General features: G+C 44.8%; 1 pseudogene; it reads left to right on the top strand.

Annotated features, from left to right (window-relative positions):
* Positions 1 to 1,450: 1,450 nt before the first annotated feature.
* Positions 1,451 to 10,903, top strand: LOC141134755 (vitelline membrane outer layer protein 1 homolog; annotated as a pseudogene).
* The last annotated feature ends 8,455 nt before the right edge of the window (positions 10,904 to 19,358 follow it).

Below are 19,358 nucleotides of genomic sequence, written 5' to 3'. Positions count from 1 at the left end.
GCCTAGAACACTGATTTAAGGACTGAGGCTGGGAACACTGGTGTAAAGACTGACTCTGCTGGTGGCACCTGATGCAAGGAGGGACTCTGCTGGGGGCACCTGATGCAAGGAGGGACTCTGCTGGGGGCACCTGATACAAGGAGGGACTCTGCTGGGGGCACCTGATGCAAGGAGGGACTCTGCTGGGGGCACCTGATGCAAGGAGGGACTCTGCCGGGGGCACCAGATGCAAGGAGGGACTCTGCCGGGGGCACCTGATACAAGGACAGACTCTGCTGGGGACACCTGATGCAAGGATGGACTCTGCTGGGGACACCTGATGCAAGGACAGACTCTGCTGGGGGCACCTGATGCAAGGAAGGACTCCTGGACGCCTGGTGGCAGGCGACGTGGCTAGTGACACGCTCAGGGATCCCACTGATTCGGCATTATGGTGAGTTGAATGATTTCATTTTATATTACAATGTAATAATAGAAATAATGCACTTCAATCATCCTGACACCATAACAACCATGGTGCCGGGATGATTGAAGTGCTAACACCAGGTGTTTGGAGTATCTTTATCTGATGATTGTTAAACTTTCTAGAATACACATATTTCTATTGTTGTGTAGGATCTGGGCCTGCTGTCCCTCCATTCCTCTCTCCCCCTTTCCCTCTCCATCCCTCATTCATCTCAGACTCTAACCACATGCCCTTTGAGCCACGCCCATTTGAGCCACGCCCACTATTTCACGTAAACCACACCCATTTTTCACAGCGGCGCGCTTAGCGCACCGCATTTTTCTTTTTTATTGCTATGCCATGCCTACAAACGCATACCCTGCCCACTAATTATTATACGGCTCCGCCTACAGCCAAAAAAGTGTCCCACAAATTTTTTTTGCAATGTTGACAACTATGCTAGGGGAAGGCACAGATCATATAAAACATTGACCCTATAATACATCCTCCATGTGTCCTTGGCACTGTCCTCTCATCCTAGGCAGGGGAAGGCACAGATCATATAAAACAATGACCCTTTAATACATCCTCCATGTGTCCTGTGAAGAAGATCAGCAGCACTGAGATGCAAGAAAGGATGTAAATAAATAAATGGCAGCTGTTACAATACACAGCTTTTTAGCAAACCAAATGTTACCCAGATAGAGTTTGGATCTAATTTAAAGGTGGAGGAAAATAACTGGAGACAGCGCCTCCTGCTGATTAGAAATGATAACTATAAAATTAAAAATGGTAGAAGAATATATTTTTAGTTTTGCACATAATAAATAAAATACGACAAGTTCCCTTTCAAAGTACCAAATGTTTTAGACTTGCACCTCTGTTTTACTGAAAGCTTGTTCATAGAAAATTTTCAAGTTGAAACAGTTAAGTAAAAAAAAAAGAAAACACAAAAAAAATAAATTACAGTCAAAGTTCTATTTGTGATTCATTGATATAAATGTGAAAATGTTGCAGTCAATTCCCAAATATTTTCCACCATTCAGTCTACTTCAGGAGCCAATCTATAGAAGATGATTGAGATGATTGGGGTGTTGGTGATTCTCTCCCTGGTACAAGTCACCCTGACCTGTGAGGAGACCATCTATGTGGAGAATGGTGGAACTTGGGGCGAGTGGGGTCCCACAGAGATGTGTCCACCCGGTACCATCGCAAGGGCTTTTAAATTATTGGTAAATATCACATGAAAAAATGGCTTCTGCTTCCAGTGATGATTGAGCAAGATTGATCATTTTTACATTTTTGCTTTGCTAACACTCAGGAAAATTTCAGCTAAATACATTAGTGTTATTAAGAAAGGCACAATAATGCCACATACACACAAGCGGACTTTTCGACCGGACTGGTCCGACGGTCTATCCGATGGACTTTCGGTGCACTTCCGATGGACTTTCCGAACAAAAGGACTTGCCTACACAGGATCACACCAAAATCCGATGGATTTGTACGTGATGACGTACGACCGGACTAAAATAAGGAAGTTGATAGCCAGTAGCCAATAGCTGACTAGCATACAGACAAGCGTTTTTTTCTATAGGAACTGGGTCCGGCGGAGTTCCGATGTAAAGATTTGAAACATGTTCCAAATCTAAAGTCCGTTAGATTTTCGACCGAAAAAGTCCTCTGCAGGTCCGATGAAGCCCACACACGGTCGAAATTTCGGCCGGACTAGGTCCGTCGGACCAGTCTGTTTAAAAATTCTGCACGTATGTACGCGGCATAAAGGTTTTTAGATAGATTTTTAAGAGTGCAGATGGCTATACATTGCTCTGCAGGCTATAAATTTTTATATTTTTTTATCTATATTTCTTTTTCTTTTGGTAAATATTATTTTTTTATTTTTTTTTTTGCACATAATAAAATACATAAATATTGAAAGTACATTCTTTTTTTCTCTTTATTAATTTTTTTTAACTTTATAATTTTTTTGACCTTTTTCTTAATGCGATATTACAGTGCTTTGAAAAAAATTCATAACCCTTGAAATTTTCTACATTTTGTCATGTTACAACCAAAAATGTAAATGTATTTTATTGGGACTTTATGTGATAGACCAACACAAAGTGGCACATAATTGTGAAGTGGAAGGAAAATGATAAATGGGTTTCCAAACTTTTTACAATAAATATGTGAAAAGTGTGGCGTGCATTTGTATTCAGCCCCCCTGATTCTATACTTCGTAGAACCATCTTTTCAGGGATTGAGCTTGGCCCTTAATTCCAGTGAAGGAAACTCTTAACCACTTCATCCCAGGAAGGATTTACCCACGTCCTGACCAGGCCATTTTTTGCGACAGTGTACATAAATAGCGTCTTTTTTCCCCCACAAATAGAGCTTTCTTTTGGTGGTATTTGATCACCTCTGCGGTTCTTATTTTTTGATCTATAAAAAAGAAATATTGACAATATTGACAATATTGAAAAAAAACAAAACATTTTTTACTTTCTGCTATAATACATATCCAAAAATATATATAAAAAATATATAAAAAGCACATTTATTCATCAGTTTAGGCTGGTATATATTCTACATATTTTTGGTTAAAAAACAAAAAAGTTATCACGTCTACAAACTATGAGAAAGATTTAGGGGCCTTTATTTATTTTTTATTGTTTTTTACTGGTAATGGCGGCGATCTGCGATTTTTTTAGCGGGACTGCGACATTGCGGCGTACAAATCTGACCCCAAATGATACTTTTTGGGCACCAGCAGGCCCGGATTGGCCATAGGGCATACTGGGCATTTGCCCGGTGGGCCAGGTCCACCGGGCCACATGTCCTTGCTTGCGGGGCCAAGGCAGGCTGCTCTTTAAGCCCGCACCAGTCCCCCGACCTTTCCGCGGCCGGCCGGCTGCCAGTTCAGTTCAGGCTCAGCCATCGGCACCAGGGGGACGGAAACATGAAACGGGGAGGAGCTAGAGGAGACATCTCTCCACGGCCACCAGTATAGTTCAGCCGTTGGTGCTGGGGGGTGGGACCACGAAAGGGAGAGGAGCCTGCTGCAGCCGGTTTAGAGAGAACGTAAGTGCGGCCCCCTGTAACCTGAATAGAAGGAGTAGTGTGGTGGCTGCATATAGAAGAATTATTCTCTCCATCTTCCTCCCGCAGTCTCTGAATGCCTGCTTCTGCTCCTCTCCCTCTCGCAGGCTTTCAGGTACTGCAGGAGGAAGATGGAGAGAATAATTCTTCTATATGCAGCCACCCCACTGTTCCTCCTATCCTGCTTATCTCTGCTGCCCCCACAGTGCTCTCTACCCTCCCCACAGTGCTCTCTACCCCCCACAGTGCTCTCTAGCCCCCCCAGTGCTCTCCACCTCCCCCATGCTCATTGTTGCCCCCCTGTGCCCTCTGCCTCTCCCCCTGTGCTCTCCACCTCCTGCCCTGTGATATCCACCTCCCCCATGCTCTCCGCTGCCCCCTGTGCCCTCCACTTCTCCCCCAGTACTATCCAGCCCCCCCATGCTCTCCTCCTCCCTCCTGTGCTCTCCACTTTCCCCCTATGCTCTACGCTCTCCCCCTGTGCCCTCCACCTCTCCCCTTGTGCTCTTCACCTTCCCCAATGCTCTCCAGCCCCCCCAGGGCTCTCTAGCCCCCCAGTGCTCTCCAGCCCCCCCAGTGCTCTCCACCTCCCTTCTGTGCTCTCCACCTCCCCTCATGCTCTATGCTGCCCCCCTGTGCCCTCCGTCTCTCCCCCTGTGCTCTCCACCTCCCCCATGCTCTCCGCTGCTCCCCCTGTGCTCTCTACCTCCCCCCTCTGATATCCGCCTCCCTCCTGTGCTCTCCACCTCCCCCCCATGCTCTACGCTGCCCCCCTGTGCCCTCCACCTCTCTCCCTGTGCTCTCCCCCTCCCCCTGTGCTCTTCACCTCCCCCCCAGTGCTCTCCAGCCCCCTCTGTGTTCTCCACCTACCTCCTGTGCCCTCCACCTCCCCCCATGCTCTATGCTGCCCCCCTGTGCCCTCCGTCTCTCCCCCTGAGCTCTCCACCTCCCCCATGCTCTACACTGCCCCCTGTGCCCTCCGCCTCTCCCCCTGTGTTTTTCACCTCCCCCTGTGCTCTCCACTTCCCCCATGCTCTACGCTGCCCCCTGTGCCCTCTGCCTCTCCCCCTGTGCTCTCCACCCCCCCTGTGCTCTTCACCTCCCCCCAATGCTCTCCACTCCCCCCCAGTGCTCTCTAGCCCCCCCAGTGCTCTCCAGCCCCCCTCTTCTCTCCACCTCCCTCCTTTGCTCTCCACCTCCCCCCATGCTCTACGCTGCCCCCTGTGCCCTCCGTCTCTCCCCCAGTGCTCTCTAGCCCGCCAGTGCTCTCTAGCCCCCCAGTACTCTCCAGCCCCCCAGTGCTCTCTAGCACCCCCCCAGTGCTCTCCAGCCCCCTTGTTCTCTCCACCTCCCTCCTGTGTCTTCCACCTCCCCCCATGCTCTACGCTGCCCCCCTGTGCCCTCCGTCTCTCCCCCTGTGCTCTCCACCTCCCCCATGCTCTATGCTGGCCCCTGTGCCCTCCGCCTCTCCCCCTGTGCTTTTCACCTTCCCCTGTGCTCTCCACCTCCCCCCATGCTCTACGCTGCCCCCTGTGCCCTCTGCCTTTCGCCCTGTGCTCTCCACCTCCCCCTGTGCTCTTCAACTCCCCCCAATGCTCTCCAGCCCCCCCAGTGCTCTCTACCCCCCCAGTGCTCTCCAGCCCCTCTCTTCTCTCCACCTCCCTCATGTGCTTTCCACCTCCCCCCATGCTCTACGCTGACCCCTGTGCCCTCCGTCTCTCCCCCTGTGCTCTCCACCTCCCCCATGCTCTACGCTGCCCCCCTGTGCCCTCTGCCTCTCCCCCACTGCTCTCTAGCCCCCCAGTGCTCTCTAGCCCCCCCGTGCTCTCCACCTCCCCCCCATGCTCTATGCTGCCCCCCTGTGCCCTCTGCCTCTCCCTCAGTGCTCTCTAGCCCCCCCAGTGCTCTCCAGCCCCCCTGTGCTCTCCACCGCCCCCCATGCTCTACGCTGCCCACCTGTGCCCTACACCTCTCCCCCAGTGCTCTCCAGTCCCCCATTGATCTTCGCCTACCCCCATGCTCTCCACCTCCTCCCATGCTCTCTGCTGCCCCCCGTGCCCTCCGCTGCCCCCCTGTGCCCTCCGCCTCCCCCCAGTGCTCTACAGCCCCCCAGTGATCTCCACCTCCCCCTGTGCTCTCCGCCCCCATGCTCTCCTGCCCTCCCTGTGCTCTCCGCCCCACCCTGTGTTTTTGCTTCCCCCTGTGCTCTCCAGCCCCCCATGCTCTCTGGCCCCCTTGTGCTCTCCTCTTCTTCTTCCTCCCTGTGTTCTCTGCCTCTCACCTGTGCTCTCTGCCCCCCCCATGCTCTCTGCCTCCCCTCACAGAGATCACTGTTCCCCGATGACTGGTGGGAACAGCAGATCTCCATGATGTCTCCTGTCAGAACAGGGATCCACCTTATTTACATAGGCAGATCCCCGTTCTGCCTCTGTATAATGCGATCGCAGGTCCCTGGCGGACAGCAAATCCGGCGGATCATGGGCGTGCTTCCGCACCATACGCTGATGGCGCACGTGCCCGCTATATCACATGAATGGACCGACATACACCTATGGTAATTCGCGCTATCCAGCCACCAGCCACCAGCCACCGCGTGTGGTCGGGAAGCGGTTAAGACATCTGCATACCGAAACATTTTGGACAATTTCAAGCTCCCAACTTTGTGGGAACAGTTTGGGGACGACCCTTTCCTATTCCAACATGACTGCGCACCAGTGCCAAAAGCAAGGTCCATAAAGACACGGTGGAGCGAGTTTGGGGTGGAGGAACTTGACTGGCCTGCACAGAGTCCTGACCTCAACCCGATAGAACACCTTTGGGATGAATGAGAGCGGAGACTGCGAGTCAGGCCTTCTCGTCCACATCAGAGGAATGGTCAAACATTCCCATAGACACACTCCTAAACCTTGTGGACAGCCTTCCCAGAAGAGTTGAAGCTGTTATAGCTGCAAAGGGTTGGCTAACTTAATATTGAACCCTACGGACTAAGACTGGGATGCCATTAAATCGATGCGCGTGTAAAGGCAAAAGTGCCAATACTTTTTGTAATATAGTAATATATATATATATATATATATATATATATATATATATATATATATATATATATATATATATATATATATCTCAACTGACTCAGGGCCTCCACAGAGTTTTATCCAGCTCTATATAGAGGCTTTAGGAGAATATGTGGATATGTGGTACTGAATTTTGTCATTTTATGCCCTGTACACACGAATGGACATTCCGACAACAAAATCCTAGGATTTTTTCCGACGGATGTTGGCTCAATCTTGTCTTGCATACACACGGTTGCACAAAGTTGTCAGAAAATCCGATTGTTCTGAACGCGGTGACGTAAAACATGTACGTCGGGACTATAAACGGGGCAGTAGCCAATAGCTTTCCTCTCTTAATTTATTCTGAGCATGCGTGGCACTTTGTGCGTCGGAATTGTCCACACACGGTCGGAATTTACGCAAACGGATTTTGTTGTCGGAAAATTTTATAGCCTGCTCTCAAACTTTGTGTGTCGGAATTTCCGATGGAACAAGTCCGATGGAACCCACACACGGTTGGAATTTCCGACAACAAGCTCCGGTGGCACATATTCCGTTGGAAAGTCCAACCGTGTGTACAGGGCATAATAGGCATGCACAATTTTATAGCTTGACATGTTGGGTATCTATTTACTTAGCACAGCCTCCTCTTTTATATTGTACCAACAATTGGGCCACCTATTGCGTTTGCATGCGCTAAAATAAAATTTACTGTATTTTTTATTGAAAATTTGCATTACATAAAAAAATTGGAACTGCCGTTATTTTATTCTTCAGGGTCACTGGAGTCGGTCGTGTGCTGGATCCATGGCAGTGATTCAGAGCATGTCTCCTTTGCTTCAGAACCAGTAGATGAGACACTAGTCAAGGGATATTAGCTGCTTCCGTCAAATCCTTCTTGCATAGGTGTCTTGCCTTATTAAAAATTGGCTTTGTGTACTTTTAAGGTGGAACCTCCTCAAGGACTAGATAACACGGCTCTGAACGGAATTCAACTGTTGTGTGCTGCACCCGGCAGAAAAGCCATTAACGCCACAATTACTTCTACAAAGGGAAAGTGAGTCCATATATCCAGTGTCCATGTGTATGCCTGTTCTAAAGACCACCCAGAAATCACTCCATTTAAACTCTGTGTGCTGAGAGCATGCCCAGCTCGTGCTCCCGTTACACTGACCAGGCTCTCAGTTCATGGCTTCTGATTGGGAGCCAGTGGGGCGGGCTCCTGATCATGTGACCAATGCGAGAACCAGTCACAGCTCTCATGTGATATAGAAGCTGCACCAGTTCCTGTGCATTGAAGTGTACCTTCACCCTAAAGGTGATGTTGCGCCACCCTGCCTCCTCTCCCCTCCCTCTCTTTCATATGGAATTATTTTTGTTAAGTATTTTTTTTCTTTGTACTTCTGCATTTTTCGACTAGGCGAGAAATTTTCCCTGCCCCATGTTCAGAAGTGCCACAGGGCTTGGGTCTCGAGAGAGCCCTGTGGCACATCTGTCCATGCATTGGTTTCCCTGGCTATCTGTTAGAGTTGCCACCTCATCCCTTTAAACCCGAACACATATGAATTACACAGGTTCTGAGGCTGATTTAATACAGATAAGGCACCAAGTTAGTTCAATTACCACCTTAATCAGCCTCAGAACCTGTGTAATTCATATGTGTTCGGGTTTAAAGGGATGAGGTGGCAACCCTACTATCTGCGCATGTGTAGGGTTTTCCAAACACGTGCAAAGCCTACTGGCAAGGAAGTCTAAAACCTTCCCTGTCCTTCCTCAAATGCAGATGTGCCAATGGGCTCTGCCAGGAGGCAAAGGCCGTACAAAGTGCTATAATTTTGGACCCAATGGAGCAAGGGACCAAGCATAAGTAATAGAGGTACCTTCAGGAGTATCTGGTGTAGGTTGTAGCATGGGGGGGAGAGTATCAATACAAAAGTCCAGAGGTTTGTCAAGGTCAGTGCAGGCAGCAGATGGTTAATGTTATCCAAAGACAATCTGAAGTCAGGGCAGGCATCAAGCACAGTGTTATCCAGAAACACTCTGAGATCAGGGCAGGCGGTCAAGAAGCATAATCCAGAAACAGTCCGAGATCAAATGCATTTATCTTGGGAAATGGCACAGAAGTGTATGTGACCAACACACTGGAGGGAGCCGGCTTGGTGGGTGAGGTGGTGGAGTGATTCCAAAACGCTAGTGCAGCACCTCTCAAGAGACTGGTTCTCTAAGGTAATAGATAAGGACAGCAGAGGGTGCATCTGAGTGTAGCAGTATAAAAATATATTTATTCAAGCAACAATTGGCAACTTACAAAACAACTTAGTGATATCAGGCATATACATATAGAAACTTCATTCAGGGTCAGCTTCTGGGGATTCACCTTCGCAGAACAGGATGAGCTTCTTTGGGAGGGATTGCAGCACCTGTAACTGTAATGAGGAGATCGTGGCGAGGAGGGAGTGGAGGACTGGGGCGCGCCAGGGTGACACTCCCGCAGTGGGCAGCACGAGACATCAGCAGGTATAGCAATAGGTGTATGAAAAGCAAACTACAGTATGTAAATGAAAACTCACAGAAGTACAGGGTTAAGAGCCTTACAACATGTGGGTCTTCTGCTTCACGTGGGTCTGATTGTCCATTAGATGTAGGGGAGCCAAGAGAGGTTCAGCTGTCACTGGAGCCTATGGATGTGGATGAGAGCTCTATAGAGCAGTGGTTCTCAACCTCAGTCCTCAGATTCCTCAAGTACCCCAAACGGGACATGTTTTCAGGTTTTCCTTTACTTTACACAACTGCTTTAAATCAATATCAATGACATGGTATTGATAAAAACTATTTTATCAAAGGGAAGTTCCCAAAACATGGCCGTTGGGGGTGCTTGAGGGCCAAGGTTGAGAACCACTGCTATGAAGCACTGGGAGACCAGAAGATGGTCGACAGTGGAGAGCACGTGGCTCAGGAAGTGATGTCACCTACATGGGTACACGTTTCGAGGCAGGGGATGCCTGTTTCTCAAACCAGTAGCCTGTAAGTTGCCAATTGTCCTGTGAATAAATTTGTTTTTAAACTGCTATACTCAGATGTGCCCTCTGCTGTCCTAATCGAGATAAAATGCAGGCAGCAAAAGAGTACTCCATATTACAAGCAGGGGGTCATTAACAAGAGAATCGAAAGACTAGGCTAGTTGAGTATATTCCAGGCAGGGGATCATCAATAGGAGAATCCAATGACTAGGCTAGGTGGGCAAGAATAATATGGCAAGTCAGGGTAAGGAGCCAGGTGGCAAGATGCTATCACATGTCCACAGCCCTGAACTTGTGATGCTCAAATAGTACCACAGCCAGTCAGTCCCCAGGGTATGGAACAGTCAGCACCTCACCACTGCCTAGGAACTGGAACTCTGTGCGAGAGGTGCACCACTGCTGGCCAATGGAAGTGGAGGAGGTGCTGTCTCTTGAGCTGGGCCGATCACCTGACAATGGAGACGCTGGGTGGGAGAAGACAGTGAAAGCTGACAGCCAATAGAAACAAAGGCGGGCACCATAGCCTATGTATAGCAATGGCCTGGGCAGGGCAACAGGGGAGTGGAGTAGGTGTGTAACATAATCCTCAATCAGAGAACAAATTAATAAAATGCAATATCAATTTACAAGCTTCTACACCAGGGAAATGCAACCTCCAGCTGTTGCAGAACTACAATTCCCATGAGGAATAGCAAGACTCTGACAGCCACAAGCATGACACCCAGAGGCAGAGGCATGACAGGACTTGTAGTTTTGCAACAGCTGGAGGTCCGCTAATTGCATATCCCTGTTCTACACCAATTAAAGCAAAATTGGCCAAAACCATTGTGTCTTCCCCTTGAAATTCCTATTATTAAAATGAAACCAGTTGACTGGTATTTATACAGGAATTGAATAAACCAAGATGAGTGATAGTCTACTATGCAGACACCTAGCAGATCATCCTGTGTCTTTCTCTACAGCTGGGGAAGTTGGACCAAAGTCCAGTGGTGTGCCTCCGGGGATCTCATCAGCTTCTCTCTGAGGGTTGAGGTGGACATTGATGGTGACGACACTGCAGCAAACAACATCATGTTCCAGTGATCCTGTATAAAAAATCCTTAAAGGATATGGTGGAACCTGGGGTGATTTTGGAACCTGGAGTGAAATCTGCTACACGGGAATTTGTGGCATCAAGACCAGGGTGGAGAGACCCCAAGGAATAAAAGATGACACTGCCCTCAATGATGTCAAGTTTTGTTGCTGCTAACATTAACTGCCAATAAAATATATATTCTATAGTTGTGAATTCATTTTCATTAAAAAGGCTACTCCAGCCAAGCAATTCCTAGGTGCACCTACCTTGTGCACGTAGTAGGGTACAAATTGGCATCAACGGGTTGCATTTAGATGATGCTCAGTATGGATGAGCATATGGTTCAAAGCAGGTTTGGCAAACATTACTGAATCCGAGGCCCACTGAAGTCAATAGGCAAGGGATTGTCAAAAGAAAGCATGGGGAGTTGGGCAGTGGCCTGGAAGACATACAGTATATTACATGTATTGTTTAGTGGGTAGAGGGGTCTTTCAAGCTTGTGTGATGCCTTAAAGCTGTAGTTGAATTTTAGGTTTCTTAGATTATTTGGTGTAGCAGTGGTAGACTAATTGGAACATAACGGGGAGGTGTTCTGAAGTCCACAGAGATAGCTGAGAACATGACCATTGTATAACAGATGTACTATACTTCCCATACTGCCTGACCAACCCTAATGCCACATACACACGATCTGGATTTTGGTCGGAAAAAGATATGATAGCTTTTCCGACGGGATTCCGCTCAAGCTTGGCTTGCATACACATGGTCACACAAAAGTTTGCTGAACTTTCGACTGCTAAAAACGCGGTGACGTACAACACTACGGCAAGAAAATTAAGTTCAATGCTTTCGAGCATGCGTCAAATTGTTTCCGAGCATGAGTAGGAATTTTCTGCGTCGGAATTGCTACAGACGATCGCATTTTCGGATAGGAACTTTTTCCGACCAAAAGATTGAGAACATGCTCTCAATCTTTTGCTGGCTGGAATTTGGCCAGCAAAAGTCCGATGGAACATACACACAGTGGCATTTTCCGACCAAAAGCTCTCATCGGTCTTTTGCTGGTCGAATTTCCGATCGTGTGTACGCGGAATTACTCCAACCCCCATACCATTTCCAATTAATAGAGACCACACCAAGTTGGAGTAAATTTTGGCCGTAGCAGAAGCTTTATTAATCAATAAATTTAAATGAGCATAACCATAAACATCTGATATTCGCATTGGTCTTTGCAGGCACTCCACATACCATCTGTTTAATAATAATGCACTGTGGTACCTTTTATATATGATAATAGGCCTCTAGCTGACATACTGGCTTGGAGACAACCAACTGACCGCAGTGCACCTGATAACCAAATTCCATCTAAACCACCGTTAGCTGGAATACCACCATCGGGACCCATACCACCGATGGGTCCCGAACTCTCCTTATCCGAGGTTTCTTCAAAGACCAACACCCGCCACTGCCATGGCATCCTGAGTACACACCGATCTGTGGAAAAAAGACATATTTAACAAAGAAAACAAACAGGGAAGGTGGGTGTGAAGCTTGTTCCTGTACGCTGCACTGATGCTGGGGGAGGGGCCAGCCCCTTTTTACTCTCCTGTCCCCTCCTCCCAAATCTCCTCCAATCAGGTAAGACCTCTCATTTCTGTTTGTACCCTGTTTCCCCTGTCATGCCAGCCCTCTGTTATTTTTTTTTCGCTCCGGGCTTTCCTTTAATAACAGATAACAGGTTAGCACAGGATGTTATCACTTTTACTTTTTGTTATAACAAATATCCCCCAATTTAAAAAAAAAAAATGTCTTCATCAGTTTAGCCCAATATACAGTATCTCACAAAAGTGAGTACACCTCTCACATTAAACAATATTTTTTACATTTGGCTATAATAAATATCCCCAAGAAATATATAAAAAATATATTTTTTTCCTCAGTTTAGGCCAATATGTATTCTTCTTCATATTTTTGGTAAAAAAAAAAAAAATCGCAAAAAGTGTGAATTGATTGTTTGGCGCAAAAGTTATAGCGTCTACAAAATAGGGGATTGTTTTATGGCATTTTTATTATTCATTTTTTTTTTATTAGTAATGGCGGAGATCTGCGATTTTTATCATGACTGCGACATTATGGAGGACACATCGGACACTTTTGACACTATTTTGGGATCATTGTCATTTGTACAGCGATCAGTGCTATGAAAATGCACTGATTACTGTGTAAATGACACTGGCAGGGAAGGGGTTAAACACTAGGAGGCGATCAAGGGGTTAAGTGTGTCCTAGGGAGTGATTCTAACTGTGGGGGGATGGGCTACCACTGACATGACATCGACCACTGCTCCCGATCGCATGGATCAGTAGATCCCTGTCATGTCACTAGGCAGAATGGGGAAATGCCTTGTTTACACCTCCCCGTTCTGCCTCTCTGTGACACGATTGCGGGACACCGGCGGACATCGCGTCCGCCGGACCCGCGGGCACGGTCACACTGTATGCGGCACGCGCCCACTAGCCCCGCAAATTAAAGGGGTCGTACAGGTCAGCCCATTTGCCCCCCGCCGCTATTGTGCCTCCGTATAATGGCGTGCAGCGGTCGGCGAAAGTGGTTAAAGTGTTACTAAACCCACAACAGTAAAATCAGCCTGTATATGCAGTAAAGCATGCTTGTTATACTCACTGTGGAACCGAAGGGGTTAATCCCCTTCTATGTGTAAAAAGGCTTTTTGAGCCTGTCTTCTCTGATTCTCCTCTTCCTCCACAGTCCCCAAAACATCTCCTGATAGAACAGAGCCAGGGGACCAGCTGCACATGCTCAATTTGGTGTGTATTGCTAGAGAGGTTTTTTTTTTTTTTCTTGGGAGGGTGCATGTGATCAGCACAGGGCCAATCAGCACTGTCCAGACAGAGGGTCAGGGGCCCTGAAGCCTCATATGACAGTCAAAGCAGAATGAAAACACTTCCTACAAGCTTTAACCAGACACTGATGGAAGTCACAAGACTGCTATATACTGCTGATGATAAAAGGTATTTAAATGCATTTCCATGTTCTGTGTACTGTGGGAGACCAGATATAGTGAATGCAGGGTCCTGGGTTAAGTAGCACTTTAACTCAATGCAACCCAATCTTTTAGATTTTAATTTGAGCGCCTAAAGGTATTACTCCCTTTATGACCAGGCTATTTTTCTGAGCTATTTTAATTGGGAATTGCGCGGTCATACAACACTGTACCCAAATGAAATTTGTATCATTTTTTTTCTCACAAATAGAGCTTTCTTCTAGTGATATTTGATCACCGCTGCGTTTTTTTATTTTTTTTATTATATAAATGGAAGAAAAACTACACATTTTGAAAAAAAAAAAAAAAAAAAACACACACACACACAATATTTTCTACTTTCTGTGATAAAACATATCCAATAAAAAAAAATTGTAAAAATCTTCATAAATTTAGGCCAAAATGTGTTCTGCTACATGTCTTTGATAAAAAAAAAAAATCCCACTAAGTGTATATTGATTGGTTTGTGTGAAAGTTATAGCGTCTACAAACTATGGGATGTATACTGGGGTTTTTAATTATTTATCTATTTATTTTTACCCTATTAATGGCGGTAATCCATGACTTATAATGGAATTGCAATAGTGCGGCAGGCAATCTGATACTAACGGACACTGGGGGGGGGGGGAGACTGACTTAATGACACTGACATCACCAGTGACACTAATACAGTGTAATACACTGTCACTGTACTAATGACGCTGGCTGGGAAAAGGTTATAATCTAGGGGCAATCAAAGGGTTAACTCTGTGCCTAACAAGTGTTAACCTGGGTAGTGTGTTCTGCCTTCAATTTTGCGATATGACTGTGTTTACTCCCTGTTTAGCAGGCCACTGATCAGCAGGTGTCGACCAATAGAGGTCCACTAGCACCCGCCGATCATGTGGAAAAGACAGGAGCTATGCCTGCTATGTAAACAAGGCAGAGCTCTGTTCTGACAGGGAGGAAAGTGATGGATTTTCTTTCCCTGCAAAGCAGGGAAAGAAAATTCATCAATTTCCGTAGTAAAAAAAAAAAGCACACAAAGTACACAAAAACACTGGCTAGGCACATATTTAACCGTTTGATCACCCTAGATGTTTTAACCCCTTCCCAGCCAGTGTCATTAGTACAGTGACAGTGCATATTTTTAGCACTGATCACTGTATTAGTGTCACTGGTTCCCACAAAGTGTCAAAAGTGTCAGTTAGTGTCAGAATGTCCGCCGCAATATCTCAGTCCCACTATAAGTCGCTAATCACTGCCATTACTAGTTTAAAAAAATAAAAGAAATGAAAAAAAAAACAGTATATATCCCATAGTTTGTAGACTCTATAACTTATACGAAAAACAAGACCTAAGGCCTGAGTGGGACTTTAAATGAGGCAATACTAACATTTACCTCCATCCCCAATACGTTTGAGCAAAAAAAGGAAAAATAATTGGTGGGACTTTATATGAAGCACATAACTAAGTCAGACGAGCCAATCCATGTAAAACATAATAATTTATTACAAAGGGTATACATACACATATAGGATAATAAAAGTAATACAATCGTATAATATAATATTGAATCTCATTGGATAAATAGCATTCCTAGATAGTTCATGATAAAACAAATGTCTCAACATAATGTGCATGGTAATATGGTATTAGGTCTTAGTATAAAAAACCTGAACAATACATAATATAAAGCACTTGTCTCGACATCTTGATACATGATAGTAGACTTATGGTATGTAAACTACAATTGTAATGGTAGCATGTAGGTATAGTAACAATGAAGAATTGGTTCGTTCTTATAGACTTCAATATGGTAAAAATTTGGCCTAGAAACTGTGACGTAGCATCGTAAAAAAGCTCTACGCGTTTCGTGGTTACATTACCACTCGTCAGGAGCAGATGCATGATTTTAGAGGTATCTATAATAAAAAATGCCAAAGGAAAAATATAAGAGATAATAATAAAAAATAGGGCAGAAAAGAAAGAAAGAGGGGGAACATAAATGTCCCAAACACTCTCACCTATCTATAACACATGGGTACGACTGGTGATGATATTAATGGTAAAAGGCACTGCAAGAAACGCTGTCCCCGGGAGCTGAGACGGTACCACTGGAAGCACGGCTTTGAAACTAACCACCAAGATAGAAAAGATACCAGATTCCAACTGAGGTATAGATGATTGATAGTGTGACCGGTTCACAATATGAGTGCTTGCCAGAGCTTATCTGTAAAAAATTATTATGGTAAGGTGAACTGAGACCACAGCTAATGTATTAGATAGAATGCAACCTAATGTGTGTATGTAGTGTAATGTAACCACGAAACGCGTAGAGCTTTTTTACGATGCTACGTCACAGTTTCTAGGCCAAATTTTTACCATATATAAGTCTATAAGAACGAACCAATTCTTCATTGTTACTATACCTACATGCTACCATTACAATTGTAGTTTACATACCATAAGTCTACTATCATGTATCAAGATGTCGAGACAAGTGCTTTATATTATGTATTGTTCAGGTTTTTTATACTGAGACCTAATACCATATTACCATGCACATTATGTTGAGACATTTGTTTTATCATGAACTATCTAGGAATGCTATTTACCCAATGAGATTCAATATTATATTATACGATTGTATTACTTTTATTATCCTATATGTGTATGTATACCCTTTGTAATAAATTATTATGTTTTACATGGATTGGCTTGTCTGACTTAGTTATGTGCTTCATATAAAGTCCCACCAATTGTTTTTCCTTTTTTTGCTCTATAACTTATACGCTAATTGGGATTTTTTTTTTAACTAAAAATATGTAGCAGAATACATATTGACCTACATTTATAAATATTTTTTTTTTTTTTGTTATTGGATATGTTATATATGGAAAGTAAAAAATATTGTGCTTTTTTTCAAAATTGGCAGTATTTTTTTTTGTTTATAGCGCAAAATCAAAAAACAAAGTGGTGATCAAATACCACCAAAAGAAAGCTCTATTTGTGGGGAAAAAAATTATATCAATTTTATTTAAGTATAGCATGGCGTGACCGCGCAATTGTCAAAGTAACGCAGTGCCATATCGCAAAAAAATGGCCTGGTCAGGAAGGTTGGTAAATCTTCCAATGGTCAAGTGGTTACTAGTACAATAAAAAAAAATTCCAGTATTTATCTCATAGTTTGTAGATGCTATAACTTTCATGCAAACCAATCAATATACACTTATTAGGATTTTTTTTTTTTACCGAAGACACGTAGCAGAATACTTTTTGGCCTGAATTTATGAAGAAATTTTATTTATTTTTTTTTTTTTTATTTGATATGTTTTATAGCAGAAAGTAAAAAAATATATAATATAATAAAAAAAAAACAGCAGTGATCAAATACCCCCAAAAGAAATCTCTACTTGTGTGAAACAAGATAATAAAAATGTTGTTTGGGTAAAGTGTTGCATGACCGTGCAATTACCAGTTAAAATAGCGCAGTGCTGAATAGCAAAACATGGTCTGGTCATGAAGGGGGTAAAACCTTCCGGAGCTGAAGTGGTTAAATGTGCAGTGACCAAACTTTCCATGGAACTCTGTCTAAAGAGGAAAAAGATAAGGAATGAGACATGATTCCAGTAAGCAGTTGTGACATCCCAATGAGGATTAGACAATCATTTACCGATGTCTGGGAAAGGACAGTAATAATAGAAATGGACGTGTGCCAAAATGTTGTGCGGTGGATAACTGTATTGACCATTGGTGTTTAAGTAAGGGGTTTGGTGCTGGGGCAGTGGTCTTTGCCGGGACCCGGTCCAGAAGTGGAGCAACTAACACGCGGAATAGATAGGATAGGAGTAAGAGGCTGAGCTAATAGGCTTTACTATAAATGAAATGTGTTAGTGGAGTAAGTGACATGGACAGTAGAAAAGGCTCTGCAAAACCTAACTGGAAAGACCTTATACAAGTAGACGTGTACAGTATATTAAAATATGTGGGAGAGATGAGGACCTTGACGTGTACAGTATATTAAAATATGTGGGAGAGATGAGGACCTTGACGTGTACAGTATATAGAATTATGGGTGAGATGAGGACCTTGACCTGTACAGTATATAGAACTATGGGTGAGATGAGGACCTTGACCTGTACAGTATATAGAATTATGGGTGAGATGAGGACCTTGACGTGTACAGTATATTGAAATGTGGGTGAGATTAGGACCTTGATGTGTACAGTATATTTAATTATGGGTGAGATGAGGACCTTGACGTGTACAGTATATTAAAATATGGGTGAGATGAGGACCTTGACGTGTACAGTATATTGAAACATGGGAGAGATGAGGACCTTGACGTGTACAGTATATTGAATTATGGGTGAGATGAGGACCTTGACGTGTACAGTATATTAAAATATGGGTGAGATGAGGACCTTGACGTGTACAGTATATTGAAACATGGGAGAGATGAGGACCTTGACGTGTACAGTATATTGAATTATGGGTGAGATGAGGACCTTGACGTGTACAGTATATTAAAATATGGGTGAGATGAGGACCTTGACGTGTACAGTATATTGAAATATGGGTGAGATGAGGACCTTGACGTGTACAGTATATTGAATTATGGGTGAGATGAGAACCTTGACGTGTACAATATATTGAATTATGGGTGAGATGAGGACCTTGACATGTACAGTATATTGAAATATGGGTGAGATGAAGGATCAGTAAAGACTCTTAAAGAATATGGAAACCCAACATTTCATCTTCCCAATATGTGCCTGCTGTACCATGCACTTGTATGTTCTCCTTATATTGCCTCCTTTGTGTGAAATACACGGTGGTCCTGCCAGTTCCCCTGCTTTCCTATTTCATAAATGTAGGCAGGTGCAGTCTACAGTCTCCACCACAGATGGCACTTGACCGTAGTGGCAATGCAGATGGAAGAGGAAGTCAAGAGAAACTGGGTTTTTTTTTATGATTTCCTTGGTAACCTGGAGCAATGACCTGGTTGGATGCACTGGACCCAGGTGACCCTGGTGGCCATCTTGGGTCAAGCAGAGTCCTTTTTAGTCCCTGCCCCTGGGTTTTAGTGGACTTTATGCAAGAGGGTAGTGTAGGATCAGCTGTCTAACAGGGACAGTACTAGCAGTAGAGAGAGGCTGCAGTGGAGTAGAGAAAGAGCAGGCACTACATCTACCTTCTCAAGAAGCTTCCTCATTGGATTGGTCCGTCCAGGCCGCATTCTGCTTCTCGTGGCAGGCGCTGTAGACAGTTCAGAATCTACACACTGCTGTCTTTGCACTGAACTGTTGTAAGTGCCCCGGTCATGTGAGCCTCCCAACCGGGCCTGTTTGCACTGTTTTACTATTTCAGCAATATATCGTTTTAGCAAGTTGGGACTTACTGCCCACCATATGACGTCTTCCCAGAAGGTGCTGCTCACGTGGCTGCGGGGCTACGCCGGACACAGCCAATGACTAATCAGTGTACTGGCTCGCTGCTGGCACCATGTGACCACTGTGACCAATCACAGTAGATCACATGATAGTTATACACAATGGCTGGCTTCCTTTCGTACCGTTGTGTTGATAGCTGTCATTGGTCAATGTAATCACATGGT

The sequence above is a fragment of the Aquarana catesbeiana genome, linkage group LG03 (assembly GCF_042186555.1).
Source record: "Aquarana catesbeiana isolate 2022-GZ linkage group LG03, ASM4218655v1, whole genome shotgun sequence".
In the NCBI taxonomy this organism is placed as follows: Eukaryota; Metazoa; Chordata; class Amphibia; order Anura; family Ranidae; genus Aquarana; species Aquarana catesbeiana.
Note: the sequence above shows the minus strand (reverse complement) of the source record. Positions and strands in the feature narration are given on the sequence as shown.